The sequence below is a fragment of the Plecotus auritus genome (assembly GCF_963455305.1).
Source record: "Plecotus auritus genome assembly, chromosome: 6".
NCBI lineage: Eukaryota > Metazoa > Chordata > Mammalia > Chiroptera > Vespertilionidae > Plecotus > Plecotus auritus.
In genome coordinates, this window is record NC_137773.1 from 160,102,528 (window position 1) to 160,124,808 (window position 22,281).

At 39.9% G+C, this 22,281-nt stretch overlaps 1 protein-coding gene across 2 annotated transcripts in view; it reads left to right on the plus strand.

Annotated features, from left to right (window-relative positions):
- The first annotated feature begins 259 nt into the window (after window positions 1-259).
- RARB (retinoic acid receptor beta) overlaps window positions 260-22,281 on the plus strand; it is a 728,677-nt gene continuing 706,655 nt past the window's right edge. Inside the window, exon 1 of one of the 2 annotated variants that reach the window (XM_080674944.1) lies at window positions 260-397. The gene's annotated coding sequence lies outside the window, so the exon portion shown is untranslated. The remainder of the gene's footprint in view (window positions 398-22,281) is intronic. The other variant, XM_080674948.1, reaches the window with a different exon arrangement.

The following is a 22,281-nucleotide window of genomic DNA, read 5'->3' on the forward strand; positions in this document are numbered from 1 at the left end:
GGGCGATGCTGATGCTGCAGGTGCATGGACCATACTTGCCCTGTTCTAGAGAGCATTTCTAATCCTCTGTTGTGCTGAGTCCCCCTTGACAATTCGGGGCATTTTGGTCTGTGGGATGCTTCAGCAGCCGTGGCGAAGACAGCGGTGGTTGCAGCGGGAGCAGCTGCAGCTGCCTCATCGCCACTGCACGCGTGAAAACCCCACTGGGCCAGCTTGGTTCCCTGCGGTTGTAGGCCAGCGTGGAGGGGCGGGGCCTGGCGCCCGAGGGCGGGGCCTGGCGCCTGGGGGCGGGGCTCAGAGAGCAGGCTCCTGCTGTCTGCTCTTGGCGAAGGAGGCAGGGGCGGAGGGCACAGCCAGCGGGCGGCGCGCCGCGGACTCCCAGGCAGCCCGCGGAAAGGTAAAGGCAGGAGAGCGCGCCGGCAGGTCTTCCTGCCCGGCAGCTGCTGTCCAAGTCCCGGAGTGTCCCTGAAGCCCTAAGCTGTGTGTGGGCGCTCGGGGTATTTGCATAGCATCCAGGGAAGGGCAGCTGAGCCAGGGTTTTTGCGTGTATCGCGGCGGGGCCCGGGGCCAGGGGGGTTTGGGGTCTGCAGCAGGAGCCTGCTGCCATCCCAGGACAATCGGACTCTGAGACAACTTTGCGCAGCGGTCCTCCTCCAAGTTCCCTTTATTGCTATTGTCTTAGCGCCTCCAGTCTGACAGTCTCCCCGGACTCCAGCTTTGTTCTCATCAGGCCAAACCCGCGGTCCCCTAGGGCGTGAACCCCTGAGGCGCTGCCAAGTTGCACCTGTCAGCCGGATCCGCCCAACCTCCCTTAGCATCCTTGCCAGGTCCAGGGCAGTCCTGTGTACACTGAGGCTGGGCACTTGAAGCCCTGGCGCCCACGGGGACAGCGGTCCTCGCCCCATTCCCATGTGTGGTCTGGGATCTGGACTAGGGTGGTCAGACCTCCGGGATGCGCGTGATTTGGGGCCGGAGAAATGATGAGAAAAAGTTTGGAGCCTGGGCTGGGGTTAGGGAGTCAGCAGCGCTGAGCTGCACGGGGCAGCAGTTGGAGTCAGTGCTAAGGGCTTGGCGCCCGGCAGAGGGACTGGGACAGGGACAGAACCTTGGAGGATGAGGCTCCAAGCATGGGCTGTCAGCAGAGATGGGTGCTCCTTGTGCGCGCGTGTTGGCATGAAAAGGCTGTGTGTGGTTGCAGAGAAGATGGGTGAAAAGAGAAAGGAAGGTAGAGGTACTAGGGACATAGTATGTAATTGCAGTATCCCGTGTGCACGCCCCCCCTTCAGATATTTTGGAAAAGCTATGCATGGATGCCTCGTGGACCGAACTCCCGGAGGTGGAGGAGGGATAAGTTTTACCCAGCACTACAGCTGGCTTTGAAAGTGAACAGGTGACAGAAGACTTCTGTGTGTGTGTGTGTGTGTGTGTGTGTGTGTGTGTGTGTGTGTGTGTGTGTGTGTGCAGCAGCTAGGGATGCTGGATGGCCCGCGGAGCTTCCACCCTGCCCCCTCCCAGCTGGAGACAGCGGAGTGCGTTTTCCTGTCACTGCCTGCCTGGGGCTGGCAGGCGAGGAGCAAAGTGATGGTCTCAGAGTGGAGCAGACAAAAGGGTGCACTTGGTCGACCCTCCGAAGGCCAGGCGCCTGGTGTGTGGTGTGTGTGTGTGTGTGTGTGTGTGTGTGTGTGTGTGTGTGTGTGTGTGTGTGTAGGGGATCCCTTTTCTGCCAGCTAGGGAGAAAACACTGGGAAAGAGGGATGAGTAGGAGCAGGAGAAAGACAGGTGAAGCCAGAGGATGAGTGGTAACCAGACCGGAGGAAGAAGAGAGCAGGGATTTTAAAGCATCTTGCCTGAGAAATTATAAGTGAATTTTCAGGAGATGCTGTTTAGGGGACTCTGAAGCTAAAATTTTAGAGGAAGGGGCGCAGTAAGTTGGATGGATAAAAAGGTATTTCAGCGAGTGATGGTAAAGTAGGTCTGAAACCTTCACTGAAGTTTATTGCTGGTTTTAGATAATCTCCCTTGACACATCTTTCCAGCACCTACTCCGGAAGTACCTTTTGACTGTCAGAAAGAAGTAAAAGGCATATATACACCAAAAAAAAAATGCAGCTAAAATGAAGTTTAAATGAAGCTTTGAGCAGGATTAAATGGCTTGTGTAACTGCTGAATGTTGCTAAAGTACTATCAGGGCTATAAAATAGCCAGACAAAAATAAAGGGAAAAAATAATTGTAACAAGAAAATGAAGGCTTTACAAGAACTTCAGTAATGAACACATAACAATTGATGGTATGATGCAGTAATTATTTTCGTATTTACGCCATTAACGATTGTAATTTAACGTTAATGTCCTGGTATTTTATTCCTTCTCATTTGCAGACAAAAGCACATCTGAGACACCATCAGGGAGTAATTTGGTAATATAAAGTCATGAATAGAAAACACTAAACCATGCTCAGAACTCTGACAACATAAAGCGTGAAACAAAATAACCTCATTTGCTGTTTATTATCTGTCTTTATAATTCTGTTTACTATCATTTGCATAAATGAATAGCTAAATTGTATAGTATATCCCCTTTAGGAAAAAAATACTTGATGCTTATAGATATACTAGGAGGAAATTGGTAGGCAGGTAATCCTTACATTAAGCATGAAAAATATTTTTAAAAACTTTGTAGCATTAGAAGCCATCTGGAAATAATCAGAACACAAATTCAGCGGACCTAGGCATCCTTATTTTATTTAACTTGGTTCAAGTAGTTTTTAACAACATACAGGTAAATAGTCAACGGGCAGATCCTAAGTTTCTTTTCTCTACCTAATCTTAACCAAACTAAACAAAACCAATCCAATGTACTCTATTTTATTAATCTAAAAACTCTTTTTTTTTCTAGTTAAACTTTCAAAGTGTAAATTTGCTGACACTGAAATGGGAGATGTTTATTGGAGGAAGTTCAAAACAAAATTCTTTCAGCAGATACTTAAATTATTAAAATTTTAAGACAAACGTCAGTTCACACATTTTAAAAATATTGTGCCTGATTTTCACCTTAGGAACTTTTCTAAAACTGCTTTACTCATATGATTAACAGGATGATTAATATCTGTATTAAAAGATATGAAGTAATATGCCAGCAAAACAGCTGAGTAGAATGTGTAGTGGTTGGGAGGAATCAATCACATGAATGCTTTAAAAACCCATTTATCTTGCCAGCCACACAAAATATCACAATGATTGAATGCACCTTTTCCATTCCTTACAAATACGTTGGCCTTATGTGGAACAGCACAATGAAATCAGTATTACCTGAGAATGGGTTCCATGTGGGATTAAGGACCTTGTATGTATTTTAAGTGCAGGGGGAAAAATAAGTCACAAGTGAGTTGTTCATTATTGTGGAGACTGGTGATTCTGTAAGATTAGAGCAAGTTCTTTCTATTTGGCTGGTTACAAACTTGGAAAATGCAATGGTGTGAAGAAATTACATTTTGAATATAGGTTTAAGTATTATATTCAGCCTTAATGAAAGTCACTACTTCTCTATGTTTTCACAATATTCCAAATATTTCAAAGGCTGTCCAATTTTTCTGTATTTCTAATGTTCTTAATACCATTGTTCTATAGAGAAGTTCTGTAGTTTTTCTTTGTTTTAAAGGCCAGAATCTGACTTTTGGTTAATTTATTCATTTCTGAAACATACTTATTAAGTGCCCATTATTAATTACCAGATATTGCACTAGGTGCTGGGGATTCAAGGATGAGTTAGGTTCAGTCCTTGTATTTAAAAAGTGAGGGAGATTTATGTGGATAAATAAATGTGATAAAATGTAATAAGTGGCAGTGCATCTTAGGGCTTTGGAAGGGGATCGCATTTTTTAACCTCTCTGAGCCTCCATTTTCTCAACGGATAAATGGGGGAAAGCAACATTCCTGGATCATAGAGTTATGAAGATTACATGTGAACACCTTTTAATATCCTCCATATTCAAAACAAACTCTGGATCCCATACTTTTCAACATCTTTTACTTCATTTCTCTGCTCCATGTCATTGTCAAATTTCTTGAGTCTTGTCTCTCTCTCTGTTATCTCCTCATCCTCTCTTCTTTTCTATCCATCTTATTCTAATGTGGTTTCTGGCTTACCACTTAAGGAGAAAACTTCAGCCATGACTATTACTTGATAAGATCAAGTGAGCTGCATTCTAACTCAGCTTCTTGGAGCATTTGAAACAGTTCACAGGTTCCTTTTCTTTATAAGTGATCTTCCTTTGGCATAGTAACCGTGGTGGCTTCTGTGACACTACACAGTCCCAGTTTCCTCGTGTTGCTTTATTATTTCTTACTTGGCTCCTCCGTCATTACTCTATCTCTAACTAAAGGTTGGATCTTTCCAACCTTGAGGTTTCATCCTGGGTCCTCTTCTTATATTTCCTCTTCATACCCCTCTCTTTAAGTAAATTTTCATTCTCATGGTTTTTAATCTCATCTATATGCTGATTCAATTTATGTCTTTAGCTCATACCTGGCCTCTGAGCTCCAGAAAACTTTATTCACTTGTCTACTTCTTCATTTGACTATTTTACAAGCATCTACAACTTTTTTACGTTAGAAATTAAAGTCTAGGGCAATGTGGGGATAAGGACACATATGTAATACCTTAATCAATAAAGAAATTAAAAGAAGAAATTAAAGTCTATATTACCCCTATCACCAACACACTAAATTTATTCTTTATTCAGTCTTCCTCATTTTGGGAAATGGCATCACCATACACTCAATCATGAAATCCAGAAACTTTACCACCAACACATTTCTTAATTATTCATCATGTACTATGTGTTCTGTGTGCGTGGTTTAGCTGATATATATAGGTAGGCCTCCCAGTGTCGGTGGTTTATACCTGCATTTATTCTTATTGGCCAGTGATTTGACCATACCAGCTGATAAGTATGTTTTACTATTATCCCTGCTTATATCTATCTGCCTTTGTTCATTTTCATTGTAACCGCCCCCCCCCCCCACAGAGTTCAAGCCAATTATCACCTCTTACCTGTTATTATTAGTATCACTATTTAAAGCTAAACTGACTTGTGAACATCAATAAAGGGCAACCACCTTGTAAGATTTCCTACTAATTTAATACTAAGAGGTTGTATAGAGGAATTCAATTATGGGCGAGGAAATATGCTTGGTTGGCTTCCACACCAAAACAACAGATTACAGAATTTCAGGTTGTTGACTTTTTGCTGAATTTCAAATACTATATCTGCATTTAACTTTAGGAAAAGGAAGTCAAATGAAGTTATAGTACTAAAAAAAGTTTAATCATAATCTTGAATGGTCTACTTCTTTTCTCGTATCCAACAGAGTACATTTAATCAATAAGCTTATCTGAAATATAATTAAGAGATAGTATCAAAAATATTAAACGTTGGTGTACAGATATTTTGACAAATAGTAGCAAATAAAAGCAAAATAATTGTGATAAGTATCATCAGTGTCAAATTTTAAATTGCTTGTTATTTCAGTTCTCCCCTCTTTTGCTAGGAGGCTGGTATTTTTAGCAAAATGGACATCCTTGAGTACATTTAACTTTATATTCACTTCATTTGTGAGTTATAAGATTTTACTTCAACAGGGTAGCAGTGACGTACATGTAACCATGAAAACAAGACTCAAGTAATTTCTCAGTGATGTCATTGGCATTTAAAGATCAAGAAAAGTCAAAGCTTCAGTTCTTTAAAGATAGAGGAAATGTCATTCACAAAAAAGGCTCAGGAATGTAAGAAAAATTGGTTCAATTGTAAATGCACTTTATATTCTGTGTTAGTCTTATGATGCTGATCCTGGCTTTTACCTTGGGATTACATTGGGCTATGGACTCAGACTTTCTCTTTTTATTTCTCTCTCTTCTTTCTCTTCCACTATTTGGTTTCTTCCTTCTTCTTCTTTAATTCCCCCTTTTTACTTTTTAACGTTCTCTTATCCATTTCCCTTTTTTCTCCCCTTCTCCCACCCCTCATATTTTTTACTGCCTTTCTTTATCATCCTAATAGAAGCAAAAACTAATAAAATAGAAAGATCTGCCCGAGCTTCTGCCCTTGGTGTTATCACCATTAGAGGATTTAATCTACCACTTTGCCCCTGCCTTATGTACCTGGTGCTCTTTGCACCCATCACGTCAAACTTACCCTAAGAACCTGAAAATTCTTGCCTCAGTTTTCCCTATGTCAAGAAGTAAATATGTAAGAGGTGGAAGAAAGGGATTGGCAGAATTGCTTTGTGTGTTCGCACTATAGTGTTCTAGAATTACCCCTTTCCAATAAGTTGTCTTTATCAGCAGATGATATAAAGGTAGCATGCCTGCTTCCTGCATTCAGGTACCCTTTTTAAGATGCATGCCAATCTTCACAGTGATGATAACTAGAATAAGGATTTAAACAACAATAATATTTATTGAGTGCTTGCTATGTGCCAGGCTCTGTGCTAAATGCTTGATACATGTTATTTTATTTATTCCTCGCTCCTGATAGGTCCATATTATAGAGAGACTATAATATAAACAGACTAAACAAGGTCAAATTACTTCAATAAAGTTTGCAGAACTAAAAGTGTGGGAGTGGCAACTCAGATTTTCTTAGCTGCTGTGCTCTATGCTATAACAGAGGTACTTTCTCAGTATCACCCAGGTTCTATAACTATGAGTACATTCATATTTATAGTGAACTACAAGGATACACTGAACCCATAGTATCTGCTTGAATGGGACACACTTCAAAGAAATGATTGGTGGGGAGAATGACACTCATTGGCCCTGTGGGCTTAAGTTGTATAGGAGGACGGTTGAGTAAATCTTAAGGTTAGATCTTTCATAGGAAAGCATGATAAAGCAACTTAGTATAGTCAATCTCTCTTGAGATGACCCAGCACACAGGCTTTGATAGAGACTTAAGCAGCTTCTGGGAAATGCCCTTCTTTTTCTTTCAAGGCAATGAACTTTTTAAATTTTGGATAAACATGCTATAGATTGTTTTTGTGTGATAGTGAATGGAATAGACATTGGCTTTGAACAGAGGATAAACAAGATGGCATGGTGCAAGTCAAAGGAGCCTTGACCAAGGAATGAGCAAAACTAAACCCCCTATTCCATAAACTGAGGCAATTGCAATCAGATGGGCTCTCTGATTTTTTTGCAGTGTTAATGCCTATAATTGTATGCATGGGGAGGGACTGCATATAAAAGAGAGGACAGTTTATAATGAATACTGAGTGTCTGACCACAGCTTCTAAAATTAATTCTGTGTCCTAATAATATTCATTTCTAGGTTGAATTACATGAGAGCAGGTGCAGTAAAAATACATGAGCACTCCAACAGCTTCCTGACTATAACCTTGTTTCCATTGCTGATTCACTAGCAAGGTTGGTCTTATTCAAATGTTAATCAGATTATGACACTTGTTGTGTCAAAGTCTTCCAATGGCTTCTGACCTCTCACTCTTACAAAAGCCTAAAACCTTACAGTGGCCTATGAGGATCTTCATGATTTAGTAACCTGTTACTCCTCTAATCCCACTTACCTCATTTGTTGAATGAATGAATGAATAAGTGAATGAATGTACAATATTGAGTGAATGGGGGAATATTCAAGGTGCTCAATAGTGTTTGTTGAATAAATAAAGAAGGGGAATAAATGGTTTTAATGAAGACACTGGAGAAATTAAGCTTAGAAACAAAAGGCATAGGAACAATTTGGTGAGTGAATGAATACAATTAAAGCAATATATCAGCCCAGCTGGTATAGCTCAGTGGTTGAGCATCAACCCATGAACCAGGAAGTCACAGTAGGGTTCCAGTCAGGGCACATGCCTGGGTTAGGGGCTCCATCCCCAGTAGGGGATATTCAGGAGGCGGCTGACCAATGATTCTTCTCATCATTGATGTTTCTATCTTTTTCTCTCCCTCTCCCTTCTTCTCTCTGAAATCAATAAAAAACATATTAAAAAAATAAAAGCAGTATATTCAAACTGATGGATGCTGACCTTGAGTTTTTATAATTTATGTCTTTACTTAACAAGTATTTATTGAGGCTTTACTATATACCAGGCACAAACCTAAAGGCTGGATGCCTAACAATGAACAAGAAGTGAAAAATTACTGGCCCCATGTGGCTGATGTCCTATTAGGAGACATATATTGCAATAAAGTAGACAAAATTATAATTTCAGGTAACATTATACCCTATAAAGAAAACTTCAGCATAGAGTTGGGTGCAGGATAGGTTTCATTGAAGATTCCATACCCTCCTAGTATTAAACACTGAATTAGGTGGTCATCTGTCCTCATTTCTCTTTTGCTGAAAAATGGTACTGATCTCAGAGATGCATATAGTTTAAACAGTCTTGTATTGAGTGATATATTTCTTGTCTTAAGATTTTTGCACTAGTAAAATGAGGCTTCCTATTAAAATATTATTTGAAAACCAGAGTTTGATAAAAGAAGGTCCCTAATTGATAGCTTCTGTGAATGTGCTCTGCATTTAATTTTAAAACTGTAGCATGTGTTCCACTGATACAATGGCATAAATCATTTAATAAAGTCAAATTTAGTGTAGAAAGTTTTTTTTTCTTGCGTCACACATCAATACATTCAATGTTATAGTTACAAGAGATCATTGTGAAAATTTTAAATGGAAGAGATTCAGTTTTCATGGAATTTTTACATTACTTAATTTTCTCAGTACCAATTTTGACCTCTTTATTTTCTGTTTTGTGTTAGTTTGTTAAGGCAGTGATAGAAAACAAAAACAGCTCAAAATCAATATGACTGGCTTAAAAACAAAAGTGATTAATGATGAAGTCTCACCAGCAAAGAAATAATGATTGCTGTGGATGAAGCATCCAGAGTCTTTCTGATACTACCCTCTGGGGTAACTAGTGACCATGGCACCTGCATTGGTACTTCATCATTGCCTTAAAAAGTTAACACAAATGTAGTGGTTTAAACTCTCCACAAATGTACTATCTAATAATAGCTTCTATGGATGAGAATTCCAGGCTTGGTTGAGTACTCTGCATAGAGTTTCACAAGGCTATACAAATTAAGGTCTTATCCAGCTTGCGCTTTTATCTAGAGATTCTAGAACATAATTTGCTTTCAAGCTCATCCAAGTTGTTGGCAGGATTCAGTTTCATGTGGTTGTAGGACTGAGGTCCCCATTTCTTTTATGACGTCACTGAGGATTGGTCTCAATTTCTAGAGACATTTCTTGGCTCATGGACACTTACATCTTCAAAAACAGCAATGGTGAGTTCAGTTCTTTTCAAGCTTCAAATATACCTGGCTTCCCTTTTTTCCACGTCTCTTCTATCTCCAGCCAGAGGAAGTTCTTTGCTTTTTAAGGGCCTCTGTGATTAGATAGTGCCCAGCCTGATAATTCAGGGTAATCTCCCTATTTTAAGGCCAACTGATTAGTAATCTTAATTAGATCTGCAAAGTCCCATTTGCCAAGTAAGGTAGAGTGTTCACAGGAATGATGGCAGAGGGGCCAAAATTTTGCCTATCACAGAGCCTATGAGATCTCCCTCTGGGAAACATGCTTGCCAACTGAGACAGACTATATCACCTGTCAACTAGATTGATTGGAAAACAATAAACTTTTGGTAAAGTGGAAAATGGTGTTGCTCTAGTAGATTCTGTAACAGAGCCACTGCAGATTAAAGAAACAGTATGAAAACAAAACTCAAATATTTAATTTTTTAAGACATGGCTTCTAAAAAGCAAGCTTAAATCACCAAAGGGACTTTCAATCCTGGGGTGCAGCATTCAAACGCCTTCAGTTGGGTGGAGTCAAGAAGGGAGGCAGCCTGGATGTGTGGCAATAGTAGTGTGGATTGAAAACCTTAAGGAGGCAGCCCTACTTCAGTTCCAGGTACTTGCTTTGCTGGGGAGCAATTTCAGTCCAGTAATGGCAAATATCTGACTTGAAATGAGGATTTAGAAATCTGGATTTTTGCTAGAATCTGGACATCTGTGTGAAATCTCCAGGTTTTCTTTTTATGCCAACAAAATCAAAATAGAAAATAATAGGAGTACCCAAATGTATTTGGGGACTAAATTGGACATGTGGGCTGCCAGTAAGCAACTTACGGTTTTACTCATACTGAGTAAAGTGTATGTTTGAGTAAAAAAGTATTCAATATGATGGAAAATACTCAATTCAGGAACTGGTATTGACCAAGATATTAAAGTACTCAAATATAGTAAGACTAGGAAGTTTTGGGCTCTATATTCCAGATGTAACAGTGCCTTCAGTAGTCTTTTAACTTTTTTAACTCATAGTACAAAATAAAGAACAAACAAATAAGGAAGGTAATTAATGCTATAATCCTGTTTCCCAAGTCTTGAGCCTCACACAAGTGTGTAGAATATCATTTTCTTGGTTTAGACTCTTCATGTTTACACAAGTGAAAGGTGTCAGGGTAGAGTGTGATGAATCATCCACTGAATAAGAAAGAGTCTGAAGGAATAGTTTGGATAATTCCAGCACGGATCCTGATTGGCACAACATTACATTTATCTTTAGAGATAGGGAGACTGTTCTTTTTTAAAAAAAACAACAACGTAATATTTTACAAAGTATAAAACAACAGGAAGAGACTGAAAAAGTTTATTGTACAAATTGAATCTGAGATTCTTAAGGGTTTTATAAATGTTTCTTTCTGAGTAGGAACAGGGCATCTGATGCTATAATGGCTGAGAGCACAGCTCTGTGAGTCAAACTAATAGGACCTTAAATTAGGGCTCTACCACTCACTAGATGTGTGACCCTTGGCAAGATTACTTCACTTCTCTAAGATTCTGCTTTCTCACCTGCAAAATGGAATCATGAACATTTAACTCAGAGGTAATTGTGACGATTAAATGGACTGATGCATTTAAAGGACTTGAGTTATGATTATAGGATTCTAGATCAGGGCACCCAACATTTTACCAATTGCCATCAATTCTCAGGCTGTGGATTTAAAAATGACAGAATGTATAACTGCCTAGATAGGACCATGTTTATCTGTCCCTTATTAGATGTGGCACAACTTTTAGACTTGGTGCCTCAGGACCTGAAAACAGTGCTGCTTTTACAACACTCCAACTAAGCCACGTGACTATGGGACCTACACCTAAATTCTCTGAGCTTTACATTCCCTTGGACAAAACAGAGAAGCAAGTTTTCTAATTCACAATGATCTTGAAATGATTGTTTGAGGCAATGTATATAAATGCTTTTCATAGATTTGGAATCTAAATTGTTAGTATTTGCTACTTCCCCTACTGGGCTATTTTTCTGGTTTGCCATGAGTAAGAGCAAAGAAAAATGTGAAGATGACACTCAGCACAACTACTACTGAATCATTTAATAAATGTTTATGGAGCATCTATCCTCTTTCAGCTATTCTAGGTTCTGGGGACAAAAACTAAATACAAACACAAACCGATGACACAGTCCCTAACCTGTTGGAATTCTTGTTCTAGCCAGGACGATAAACACCATCATACATTGTGATACACACCTTGATTCAATTTCTTGGAAAGTATGGTGGAGAGCAATGGGGCAGTAGTTTGGGGAGAGAATCCAGGAAGACATCCTACATGAATAATCATTACAATATATTTTAGCTTGAGATCAGCATCCAGGAGATGTTCTAAAAGACAAAAACACTCAACCACTCAAACCAAATGTCTCCCTATTTGCTTTCTGGAAGTTTCATTATTATATACTCAATTGAACAATTCCATGAATGTTTTCCAAAATTTCCACCTTCAGTCACATTTCTAAAAGTATTGCTTATATAAGATTTCAAAATACAATTGGAAAAGGAGGAATCTACCTTCCCCTGCCCCAGTGGTAATACCAATATAGATCATATATAAAGAATGCATGTGCCAGCCCTGTTGTTCAGTCACAGCACATGGCCATGTGTTGGTAATTGCTCAGAACCTCTGTTTAGATGATCCAGTGTCGCTGTAACCTTCTTCAAATGCTGGAGTGAATCAGGAAGTCCTTAATTAATGTAGGATAGTCCAGAAGGTGTGTTGTTGCAGTTTTAGTAACTGTGAAATACCATATAGTGTATTGGTAAGTTCTCTAAGAACTAGATTTCAAAGAAAAAAAATTAAAGCAACTGTATAATAACCCTTCACATCAAAATTGAATATTATTGTGTCCATCTCACATTTTAGATGAATAGAAAAATTAGGCCAACAGAAGGCAAATAAATTACATGATTCTAATCCTAATATCTTGCTTTGAAAGTACCTCTAATATAAAAATAAATAAAAACTAATAAGGTTATTTAATATTAATGAAATTACTAGCAAAAAATTTCATAATTATAAACAGCAGTTTTATATATTAATAGTAATGGATGAGAAATAGGTTGAGAAAGTATAAAATATACAAATTTTAGAAATTATTATCTTAAATGTATTTATTAATTAATATATTTTGTGACTTTTATCTCTGTTGTCTTTTATAGTATAGCATGGAGCTAGTAATTAAATTTATACATGAAAGAACTTATTGAAAACTGCCCATTATTTTAGTTGTAATAATTAGAACACAGAAAATATCTTTCTGGATCTTTGTTTTTAATTGATGTTGTCTATTTTTGTGCTCCCGAGGCCTAATGATGCATTAAGAATTCTTCATTTTTGTTAGTTCGATTTTCTATTGAGCAACATTCGTGACCATAATAACATGAAGTAAGGAGGGAAAAGATTGAGACTGCCCAAGATTGGCTACAGTTATGGAAATAAGCAGATGATGGGGAATAATTCAGGTTATTTTCATTTTTTTGTCCTTATCAGAGATTCATTATATTTATATATAAAACATAGAAACTATCCCATTATAAATTCAGAGCTATAGTTAGATCAGCATATTAAAAGCTACTTCAAAATGAAATTATTTTATCATTTTGAGTTCTTTATTTTCCTTATAGAAAAATAGATTCCAATTGAGCTGTAAATTATAGAGGATTATCTTCTCTCCTTATAAGAGTTAGAAATATGAATATTATTTTGTGGGGAATTTGATTTGGGGGTTGAGGGAGTTATCTTATTAGCACCAGACTCTCTTGGCCAATAATCTCACAACTATGGGATATATATTAAATCCTTTTCTATTTATATTCTTTGGCAGGCCGTTATTCATTGTTATTGTGGAGATTTTATTAAGTAATAGTTCCCTTGAGAAATCATGGGTGCTTTTTCGAGGTCACAGTTTCCTCTCGTCAGTTAAGAGGGGCCATACATCCTCTCTTCAGTTAAGAACCCACTCTATACCCATTTTCTTTAACACATACTTTATTTTGTAAGGTTTCTGACACTCCTTTCTTCCCAGAACTTAAGAGTGATAGATCACTCTTTATTTTGTGAAGTAAAATTGATTAGAGGAAACGATAAACATAATTCTTTAAGCACGAAACCCAATATATTTTGAATACTTGGCTGAGCTGCCATGGCGATCCTCAGACGTGCATTCTCCAGGGACTGCTGAGCTGGGTTGTGCCAAAGGCCTCCTGGTAAACAGTCCTCACAGTATTTCTTCTTGTGGTAGGAGGAATTTCACCCTTGGCCTCTTATTATTGCGTTGCTGTGATGTGGCGCAAATCCATCACCTTCCACATACTGATACCTGTTTGTTGCTATCCAGTCATTGCCAGAAGGGGAAACACAGCTAATTTGGTGTTGTTTTTTTTTTAATCCACCTAGAGGTTTTAATGATAGCTATGTTTTTAAAAATTGGATTAATTAAGCAATGCTTCTAAGCAAAGAATCACATATTAGACTTTATTGGGTTTCAAGACCCACATGGAGGCAACTCTCATTTCTAAATCTATGGTACTTCCAACGATCTATTTTCAGATAGAAGTCAACCTAAATGGATAAGAGGACAGCATTGGGGAGTGCCTAAAACATGGATTTGAAAAACTAGAGACTTAATTTCAAATGTTTACCTTTACTGCTTACTAATTGTGGGACCATAGACAAGTAACTTCATTGCTCTGCATTTTTTTTCTCACCTGTAAGAGATGTAGCAGCACCTGCCTGTGATAATTTGTTTAAATAGGCAAAATACATGGAATGTTATAGCCTCATTATAAAGAGAGTTCTATACACTGATTTCCTTCATGAGCACATGTCCATTTGAATCAAAGACCTACCTTCTACCTGCCCACACAACAGCAAAATAACATATCAGAGCAGTGTGAAAATTAGGTAAGCCTTGACTGCTCTAAATGTGGTCCTCAGACAAGCAGCATCAGCATCACCAAGGAGCTTGTTAGAAATGCAGAATATTGGTGCAACCCTGAACCTGCTGAGTCATAACCTGCTTTTTAACAAGGTGATTGTGTGCATAGCAAAGTTTGAGAGGTGTTGAAATGGACCACACCATTTTTTTTTCCTGACAAATTCTATCCACTGTGCTATTGTTTATTCAGTTCTTTTCACCATTCACCTGTTTTGGTGATGTCTGGGGGGACAGGCATGCTCAAGGTATTCTCTCAGCATCTGGACCTTGGGGCAGATAAATGCATGTGCACTTCCACACACACCAATGGAACATCCCTCAGCATAGGGCCTGGCACAAGTAGAGTCTCAATAAATGTTTATTGAGTGAAATAAAACAGCCAACAGTCAGACAAGCAGACTCTCCCATCTGTTCTGCAGATGCACAGCAGCCCTAGAAGGGCCTGGAGAGAGATGAATGTGCTTGAGGTCTTTGCCAGGAGGCATTACCCATGCCCAATGGGGAGGAGGGGTTTGCTCACTACTGCTCTTGCCAGGAGATCTGCTGAGGTTCTGAAAGCCTGTCAAATGTGTGCAGCCAGGACAAAGGACAGGGAGCTGCCTTTCTTCTTTCTGTACCCTCCCTGGCAAGGCTGATGCCACAAAGCTTTGGGAGCAGTGTTCTTTTGGTGATGTCTTTATTGCTTAAAAGGGACAAAGGAGTAGGTACAAGGGCATTGCGTCAGGGTTACATTTCCCCACCTCTGTGACTAAATGGGCTAGGTTTCCAAATTTCTCTATTGGTTTCAGGGTTTCAAATTTCTAGGTTGCTGGTTCATAGGCTGGCATAGGGTGTTTGCAGTAGTGGGGGGAATCCTGGGAGCTCATATTACCCAGAGAAAAATGAAATGGAGAGAGGCTCACTGTCTTGGGCACTGTGAGAAACAGGAAACTAGGTTCTTGAAGGTTTGGGAAATGAATTGTACTGCATGACCTTGGACAAATCAAATATGGGATTTCTCTGACCTATAAAATTGTGATAAATACATTTAGATCACATTTTAGACACCTATACTAGAGTGTATTTCAGTGAAGTTCATACCAAGGTCCCAGGACCCTTGAGATCTGAAATCTGCCTCCCCGGTGAGTTAGCCCTCTAACACACTTCTTTCTCCTTCCTTCCATGACCAGTTGTGGCAAAAATGTCATTAGGAGACTTCTTTTGGAGCCATCCCACCTTACTGTATGATTGTTTTAGCCTTGGAAATCTGATGAACTCAGAATGACCAATGTCTTTATCTTCCTCTTCAGCAAACTTCTCTGCTTTTCCTGCAAATTTTTCTTTCTTTTCTCCTATGCAGTGATCCAAGCTCTTGTTTACCCAACATGGCCGATCCCAGATAAGAGTTAGGAGGGGAAGAATCCGATTAACACAAATAAAAGAGTAAAATGGCCCCTAATCCTTTAAGGATTTTTTTCTTTCTAACCTAGATGGAATCTTTTTTTTTTTTAATATATTTTATTGATTTTTTACAGAGAGGAAGGAAGAGGGATAGAGAGTTAGAAACATCGATGAGAGAGAAACATCGATCAGCTGCCTCTTGCACACCTCCTACTGGGGATGTGCCTGCAGCCAAGTTACGTGCCCTTGACTGGAATCGAACCTGGGACCTTTCAGTCCGCAGGCTGATGCTCTATCCACTGAGCCAAACCAGTTTTGGCTGGAATCTTTTATTCATGGGAATTTGGAGCAGACTGAGTGACATATTTAGCATATAACAGATTTTGGGGTAAAGGAGATGTTGATCAGTATAGTCGTTTGGCTAACGCCAGCTGTGGTAACAGACAAATCCCCACTTCTTAGCAGCTTAATAAAATTTGGTCTTATTTAAGATGTAGATAAGAGTGTAATTGTGACATATCTAGACTGAGGAGAAGCAGTAGGTCCATACAGTCATTCAGGGACCCAGGCTGACACAGGCTCTGGGTCTTCCATGTGTGGTTTCCTAGTTACCCTAGGGATTCACATCCAGTTGGCAGATGTGGCAAGAGAGACAGGGTCATGCATGGGAGGTATTTATGGGGTAGACCTGGAGGAGGAATGCAGGACTTCTGCTCACTTCACATTCCATCTAAAATGTATTCACGTAGCCATGCTTACCTGCAAAGGTGGCTGGAAAATGCAATCTAGCTGGGTGCCCATTTTGGTGAGCATCCATTCATCATTGCTGCGATAATAATAAAAAGAACTGCCCTGTTCCTTTTGCTTCTTTCTCCTGCGACTCCCCTGAGAAGTTTGACATTCCCTCCCCATCTTGAGAGTCACATTTCTGCAGCAGAAAGCCCCCCTCCACCCACCTGAAGAGCAAGAATAGAGTCTTGGCAAGCACATTTTGACAGTTGCCAACAATTAATCCAAACTCAATTTCCTGTATTTCAGAAGGATGTTGTGAGAATTAATGAATTATTTTGGGTGATTATCCTCCCTTTGATCATTGTCTTCATCCTGTGCTTTTACGGTTTACACATACAAGCACAGACTTATACAAAACCTCGCTGAGAGGCAGAGAGCTTTTCATTATCCTGCCGACCACAGGAGGAAGCGGAGAGGCTCACCAGTTCAAAGACACATTCTCTCCAGTGCAACAGGATCCTTCCTGCACGCAGCACCCTTTCCATTATGACAATTTTTTTTTTTTGAAAAGCTATAATTGTATGGAGAGAAAAGATAAGACAAGAATGATGGTTTAACGTCTTTCTTATTTGTATGCTGGCTCTGGAATCGGCTTGTTGGGTGACTTTGGGCAAGTTAATAAGCCATACTGTGTCCCAGTTCCCTGGTCTGTGAAACAGGACTCATCATCACAGCTACCTACTAGGTTGCTGCGGGGAGTAAATAAAATAATGGATGTTAAGTGTTGAAGACACTACCTGGAATGTAGCTGGCGATTCATAAATATTAGCTATTATTTATTTATTTATTTATTTATTTTTATTTGCAGGAGAATTGGTATCTAGTTCAGGGAATGCAAAGAAGAAATCACAGTGTATCCAGCCTTACATTACTGGCAAAACTAAAGTGGAGGTAGAAAATGTGCCGGCAGCATTGCGTATTTGCAGAAGGGAATATGCTGCTTTTTAGTAAGATGCACAGGTAGGAATGAGACCTTCCGTGGAGCCAGGGCCAACACAAGAACTCTCATTCGGAGACTGCAGGGACTCTTGCAAAGCCAGGATTCCGAGGTCTGGCTGCAGGTGCTGGCTGTGTCCAGGGGCCCTAAGGGGACTGTCGAGGCATCCGGAGTGGCTGCTTCCCCGTGGAGAGAAGACCTATGTCCCTTGAGCCAGTGCAAATGCTCTTCACTATCAGAGACAGAGCTTTCTGTCCTTGCTGGTGAAGGGAAGGTGTTTCATCCATTGGGCCAATGAACCTGCGTAGCTGGGGAGAAAATGAATTTTCTTTGTCTTTTGTGGTTAAAATGATATAAAATATATAAATAAAAGGGAGAACAGAGGATGCAATACAGGCTCGGGGGAGATGAAGCAGTTGTATTTACACACAGGATGCAGATTTAACAACCTCTAACCGTCTCTACAGGCAGTGCTCCTCAGACTTCACTGTGCAAGTAAGTCACTAGGGGCTTTAGGCAAAACACGGAGTCTGATCCAGCAGGTCCGAGATTCTGCATTTCTAACAAGCTCCTCTGTGATTTGTTTGCTGCTCGTTGGGACTCACCCTCTAAGAAGCAAAATACTACATTGTTTCATTGTTGCGGTTTGGTTTCTTGGAGGACAGGGCATGGAATAAAGGGAGCTCTTTCTTCCAGAATGGAGAAGCTGGGAGCCTTTAGAAGAGTAAGTAGTTCACTAAGTGTGATCCTAAAACTAGTCGGCATCAGCATCTTGTGGGAACATACTAGGAATGCAAAATGTTAGTCTGCAACCTCATATCTCCTCAATGGTCCAAGGGTGAGACCCTGCAGTCTGTGTTTACAAGCTCTCCAGGTGATTCTGACACAGCTAAAGTTTAAGATCCAGGGCACTGGGGCAGCTGACCCTGGTTTTGAAAGGTCAGGTGATGATGTCACCGATCCTACAAAATGGTCTGGGCTCCTGAAGCACGCCTCCTGATCTCTTTCTGCTCAGTTTCAAGATTCCTTGGGCAGTTATGACCTGGAGTAAAAAGGATTGGGTGTGGAGAAAGATTGTTCTTCAAAGTCTCAGCTTGTCACATGAATTCTTCTACCCTTGTCCCTCTTTCCAAATGCGCCTCCAAAATAAAGCCTGGGAAATTGTTTCAGGGTGCAATAATCCCTACGTGGCTGTGTCTCAAGTCTTCCCATTGAGAACGTCCTTTGGTTGTGGTATTGGGATAAATAGGGTGGCTAACTGTCCAGGTTGCCTGAGATTCAGAGTTTTCCCACAGCACATTTGTTTATTTTTGTCTTTTTAAAAAATTTTGTTGAAAGTATTACATAGGTCTTCCTTTTCCCTCCATTAACTTCTTCCAGCCCGCTCCTGTCCCCACCCCTCCCTGACCCTCACCACCCCATTGTCTGTGTTCAGGGGTTATGCAAATATGCATACAAGTTCATTGGTTGATCTCTTCTCACCCACCCTCCCCTGCCTTCCCAATTCAGAGTTAATTTTAGGGTCATCTTCCAAGGCTTCAGGATTGTGGGCTTACTTTCAAATATATAGTATCAATAAGTCTGCCCTTCTGGTCTATAGAACTGTAACCCATCAAACTCAAAGAGAGATCAACAAAAAGACTTGTATGCATGCATATAAGCCTAACCAATGGACACAGACACCAGGGGGGTGAGGGCATGAGTTGGGGGGAGTGGGGAGCAATGGGCAATAAGGACACATTTGTAATACCTTAATCAATAAAGAAAAAAATCTAAAACAAACAGACAACAAAAAAACTCTTTTTAAATATTGTTCTTTACAAGGAGAGGTGACTGCTGTTGACCCATGACTAGAACATTCTCAAACCTCTTGATTTCTCAGATTGTGCTTGAATATTCCTTAATGCTTTTTCTTATTGAAGCTGAGCTTCTGCAGATGACCTGGGATGGTGTTTCTGTAGCGTTTGGTCTTGTCTCTGCCTCACAAGTGGTACATGTGTCCTTCAGTTTACAGCTGTGGTGGACCACAGGGTGTTCTGCTGTTTGCAGTGTTTCTGCTTTTCAGCATAATGAGCTTTGCTTTATTCATATCCCCTTTACTAATTGCAACACAGCAGCACATTCTATATCCCATCTGTTTTCATGATTGATTGTCTCTTACTTCAGAATGTCCTAGAGAGTTACTTTAAAAAATCTGACTTTAGTGTGACCTTTAAGAGCATCATAAATTGTATTTGTATCTAGGTATATCGGTCTATGCCTTATGACCACCCAGAGCACAAGAAATAATTTATTTGATGTTGATTATGTGAATTTTCCTCACTGTCTATTTTGGAAAGGCATGCCTTGAGCTTGTTGCCTTGTGACATCCACTTCATTCTGCTTAAGTCCCCCCAAATTGGTCTTTCTGGCTACATGCCTATCTATTCATAGATGAAGTAAGAGTGTTGTGTCGGTGGCAGAGCTTAGTAATGCTCTCAAGAAGCTGCTGGTCATAGGACTTTCTGATTATGTACAAAGTTGTTTTGATGGATAGTTAATTCTCATTATTCATGGTAGTTATGGTCTGTAGAGACACCTCAAACCCTAAATTAGTGAATACTGAACAGTTGGCCTTAGGGGGCATACCGGGTTAGGTTTTTGGCCTTCTGGTCACAAGATTTTTGTCAACTGATCAATATATAACCTTGTTTTATTATTGTTTCTGTTCAAAAGATGCCCTAATAGATACTGTTGAATCATTATGTTGAAATCATGGCCAATGACACTATAACTCCTGCCTGAATGAAGCTCATCTAACACATGTATTTTTTTTTTTTTTTTCTGTAAGGAACATCACAGCCTTCTTGCACTTAAGACCATTAGACAGTTCTTTAGTACTATGCTTGGGAGCCATTTTAAACAGTGAAATCAGAAAAAAGCACAAAAATGTGAAAATTGTGGCACTAAGAAGACCATGAAGGGGACATTTGTTTATGGTATGAGAGTTGAAACAAGAAGGCAGAGTGCTGCCTTGTTCGACCTGTCGGCAAACTCATTAGTCAACAGAGCCAAATATCAACAGTACAATGATTGAAATTTCTTTTGAGAGCCAAATTTTTTAAACTTAAACTTCTTCTAACGCCACTTCTTCAAAATAGACTTGCCCAGGCCATGGTATTTTGTGGAAGAGCCACACTCAAGGGGCCAAAGAGCCGCATGTGGCTCACAAACCGCAGTTTGCCGACCACGGAGCTAAGCTGATGTGTGCATAAGGTGACTAATTTTTCTCAGCTTTGCACATTCACAAGTGACCTTGAAAGTGCTGCAAGTGTTGATTTTGAGGTTACAAATTAATTTTAGTGAGTGGGAAAATTTAGAAATAGTGACTCCATGAGTAATGAAGATTGACCGTATGTTGTTATATGGCTATAGTTTTTTGTTGTTGTTAATTCTCATCCAAGGATATTTTTCCATTGATTTTTAGAGAGAGTGGAAGGGATTGAGTCGGGGACCAGGGCTGGGGATCGAGTCTGCAACTGAGGTACACGCCCTTGACCAGAATTGAACCTGGGACTCTTCAGTCTGCAGGTGGATGCTCTATTCACTGAGCCAAACCGGCTAGGACTATAGTTTTTATTTATTTAATTAAGTATAATTGGTATACAATATTATATTAGTTTCAGGTGTATAATATAATGATTCAACATTTATATACTTTAGCATGTGATCACCACAATAAGTCTAGTATAACCATACTTTTGATAGCTGACTTTCTTTAGGCTATGAAAGGGCAAAAATTCATTGACTCAACTCTCTCTTAGAGTAATAAAGGCATTTGCCTTTAGTTGTTGAATGACAGCTGGAAGCATGTTGTTAGAGATGTGCCTTTTATATCTGAAGGTACATCACCTGGGCCACACCTTCTCCTACAGTAGTACCCAGAGCTCATGGTATGAACAAACATGGCAGCACGCTTTTGTTGGGTACGATATATGTAACACTGAGGCCAGTGCATGAATCCCTGTGTTTCAAGTGCTTACAGTCTCCATGATGAAGGAGGCTGAAATACAAAATGGTAAACATTAAGTGTCTAATAGCTGGTACAGAGAATATTTGTTAGAAAATTTCAAAATCACTGAGGATTGGCTGTTTTTTTTTGTCTTCCTTTAGACTACCAGTTCCATATCTGTCTTTTTTACCAATGTGCCCCAGTACCAAACATATAGTAGTGACTCAAAAGTATTTACTGAATGAACATGAAAGTATTTGAGCTGGTGTCTCAAGGCCTTACTTAGATCAGTTTTTCAAATGCTGTTAAATAAATTTTCATGGTACATTTATCAAGTGGGATTATATTTCACAAATCAATTGCTTAAGTCTCAGACATATATTCTTTAGCTTGGGTATATGTTACCCTCTGCCCAATATTTTATTATGAAATATTTCAAATATACAGAAAAGTTAAAAGAATTTTATAGTGAATATCCACATAGCCACCATCCATATTTTTTGATGCATTTCAAAATAAATTGAAGACTCAGGGTATGCATAACATTAACTAGAACTCTGGTTTTATTATTATTACTAGAGGCCCGGTGCACAAAATTCATGCACAGGGATGTGTGTCCCTCAGCCCAGCCTGCACCCTCTCCAATCTGGGACCCCTCGAGGGATGTTCGACTGCCCATTTAGGCCCGATCCCAGTAGGATCGGGCCTAAACGGGCAGTCGAACATCCCACTCACAATCCAGGACTGCTGGCTCCCAACTGCTCACCTGCCTGCCTTCCTGATTGCCCCTAAATGCTTCTGCCTGCCAACCTGATAACCCCCTAACCACTCCCCTACCAGCCTGATTGATTCCTAACTGCTCCCCTGCCA